Source organism: Coptis chinensis, chromosome 8 (assembly GCF_015680905.1).
Source record: "Coptis chinensis isolate HL-2020 chromosome 8, ASM1568090v1, whole genome shotgun sequence".
Taxonomy (NCBI): Eukaryota; Viridiplantae; Streptophyta; class Magnoliopsida; order Ranunculales; family Ranunculaceae; genus Coptis; species Coptis chinensis.
The window spans coordinates 82698388-82701868 of NC_141463.1; the positions used below are offsets into that span (position 1 = coordinate 82698388).

The 3481-nt window shown below is 36.7% G+C and overlaps 1 long non-coding RNA gene across 1 annotated transcript; it reads left to right on the forward strand.

The window, feature by feature from the left end:
- The first annotated feature begins 269 nt into the window (after positions 1-269).
- Positions 270-2787, forward strand: LOC147483531 (uncharacterized). The gene is made up of 2 exons (XR_015204989.1): positions 270-783; positions 2462-2787. It is a non-coding gene; the product is annotated as an uncharacterized LOC147483531 (long non-coding RNA).
- The last annotated feature ends 694 nt before the right edge of the window (positions 2788-3481 follow it).

Below are 3481 nucleotides of genomic sequence, written 5' to 3' on the forward strand. Positions count from 1 at the left end.
ACCGCGCCATATAGCTAGCCCACGTGGTTTTGCCAAAACCGTGCCACTAAAGCCTAACTAACATGCCCAAGACCACGCGGTGTTCTCAAAGCCGCGTTTTGAGAAAAAACGCAGTTCTAATTTTCAGAAAAAACGAACGCGCTTTTGGCAAAACCGCACCCATTGAATCCCAAGCCCACGCGGTTTTGCCAAAACCGCGCCATAAAAGCCCATTTAGCAGCCCAAGCCAACGCAGTTTTGCCAAAACCGCGCGGTGTTTCTCAAACCGCATAAGTGATTTGATACAACATCAAACTTGGAACCAAATATTGGTCGATTTGGTGTTTTCATCAACATGTAGTTCTCCTGAAGTTGAAAAAACACCAAATTCTTGGTGTTTGGTGCTAGGTTGATATCCCTGCTAAAGATGCTCTTATAATTTGCAAGTCTTTATAGTTTGAATATTTTTCTAAGAAATTAGTTATGTAGTGGTGGAGCTTTTTTCTAATACGAGGGGTCGACCCTATATCCAAGCGAAATAGAGATTTGAAAGTCTTAATTTTTTGTGTCTTCAGAAAATGGGGTGGTGGAGAGTGGCATTGTAGAAGTCATATTTGGTAAAATAGCTAAGAAGGTTATGGTAGAAGTTTTTCCAAGATTTTGATCTTTCGAAGAACCCAGTTTGCAGGGAAAGGGTATGGACTGGGATTGGTGCCAACTTGAACAAGGACGGAACTGCTACCATTGGTGAAAAGGTTATTGCCTCAGAGATATTGCCAAGGCCGACAAAGAGGATTCGAAAAGGTAATCATTATGTGGAATTAAGTCAATTTTTTCATGTTTTGTATATTGTTCCAAATTTATCATGTTGTTCATTGCAAAATGTTGTAATGTAAATTGCTCTCATCCACTATCAGATACCAAGTGTCCAAGTTCCCCAATCCCCACTTCCTCATTAGGCACTTTCTTTAACCTATCTTTCAATATAAAAAGTCTTAAAATTTGCAGACTTCAATTCAGCATAATCAGGCTCAACCTTAGCAATGTGACTCTTGGATTCTTCACCACCAGAAGACCGCGAGTTCCATTGCTTAGTAGAAAAACTAGCAATTGTCAGAATCATGTATTTGTTTTCTGAATAACTTCTGCTGATTTGTGTAAGTTTTATTTATTTATTATGCATTTTGGTTACCGCTTTGGGAATTTTTGATACGGTTTGATTTAGTTTTCAAATCACTTCCACCTCTTACATCAACTACTACACTTATCACAATTCAGCCAGTTCAATTCAGGTCATCACTTGATAGTCAGTTCATGTACTTACACAGTATTTGTGACAAATCTTATATTAGAGGTTCGAACATTGTTCTCTTATACATGGAACCATTGATAATAGTTCTGCTATTTGACCTCTGAATAATAAATGTAAACATGGATTAGTTTTAGGTCGCGAGCTTTAGGTAGTATGATGGACCCTTGAGAGTGTGGTCTCTGGGTTTTGGTCTAATTCAGAGCCAGGAAAAAACATTAGAGCATTTAACAAATTGACAGTATAAAAATGTTCTGAAATCTAATTACAATGAAGGGATGGCATTTGTGGCTAGCCTAGAAGAGTCATGTGGCAGGTATTAGTTTTAAACCTATGGTTCACATCATTGCTTGGAGTTCTATTTGGTACTAAAGTGCCTGAAAATAGAATAGCTGAATAGGGCTTTGAACTTCTAGGCATACTAGAGCTGCTCGTACACATGCCTACTTGAAGCATCGATGTAGGAAATTCACGGCTGTCTCTCATCATTTGAGATTTGGTAAGTGTGAAGCACTAAATATTGGTCTACACACAAAATGACACAATACCTCTCCAGAATACGGCGTGGATCTAACAGATTTAGCCGTAGACTTGGAAATATGTGCTCTATTGTTTACTTATAATAACTTAGTCAGCTTGATATTTTGAGTTTCTTTTGAAGTAATTTAAAATTATGGGTTAACTAGTATTACCTCCTAGATGAGCCAACCTCTCTTTCCCTTTTCCCCCAAACACACGGTCAATTTGGTTTGACTGTTAACTTTTAAGTCAAATGGCTGAAAATGACACAATTGCCCCTACCTAATTAAAATTAAACATTATTTTTTTAAAACAATGAGGGCATTTGTGTCATTTTCAGTTGCTTGATTTGAAATTTAACGGTCAATCCAAGTTGATTGTGTGTTTAGGGGGGAAACCCTAATTAGCCATCTAGTGGGGAGAAATCCTAATTGGCTCATCTAGTGGGGATAATACTAGTTAACCCTAAAATTATTTGTTAATTAAAGAAAAATTGCAATTTCATTTCTCTTTCGTAATTATTATGGTATTTGCTCTACTGTGCAATTGCAGTTTGCCAATTGTGAATGATAATGAAGTTTAACCATTTAACTATTGTCAATTACATATTTACCACATTGTTTTTAATTGTTTTCTTTATGTGTAAACTTGCAGACTGAATGCGGGTTTCAGAGTTTATTTACTTGGTGGAGTAAATAGTAGCAAGGAGCACCATTGTCTAATGTCTACACAGCTCACTTCCATTAGACACTCTACCAATACAAGGAGAGCCTTAAGAAGAATTTCTATTTGATTCCTGCCTATTCTATATTAAGACCTCCCTAAATATGTCTAAGCACTTGTTATGGATGTTTGTTGTCATACTTTTGTGTATTATTTATAGTTTTCTACAATATGCACTATTTTACCTTAAGCTCCCTAAATATTTGTAAGCAGTTGTTTATGGATGTTTGTTGTCTAAATACGTACTTTTGTGTGTTGTTTCTAGTTTTCCACAATATGCCTGTTCTTTTGAAAAAATTTCTGTCTATATGTTTTCCTTCCCCACAAGAGACAGTAGATCGCTTGTTTGAAGGGGAGAAGATGTTAGGCACTTTGGCCACATCCTGTTCAGGAGGGAGGAGTTTAAAGGCAAAATCATTTTTTTTTTTAAATCCAACACTCTCTACTTCCTGCGCTCATTTGTCTCATTTCTCCTAAATCATCGCGGACACTCGCCAATTGCCAGTAATCTCGTGTCTACGACCAAACAATGTAATAGGCCACTTATGGTGTGCTTTTTAGTTCTACTTTAGTTGTATTGTTGAATTCTTCTTTAAGTTGCACCAAAAAAAAAAAAAAAGAATTCTTCTTTAAGTTTCATCCATAAGCTATTCCAAATTAACCGTGTTAATCAAATGAAAAATCCAGAACCAGCTAAATTGGAAACTTAATTCATTCTTTACTTCCCTTGCGAGCCTCCTTCAGTCCTTTATCACAAAATATGTCGCAAGAACAGCATTCTATCAATAAGAGGCCTAAAATTTGCACACCTCACTTCGCCATAATCAGGCTCAACCTTAACAAAAGAGACTCTTGGATTCTTCAGAGGAAGATGAGTTGGACTGCTTAGTAGACCGATTTGAATCCGCTGTCATCGAATCCTTTTATTCAGAATAGTTGGACAAATTAAGA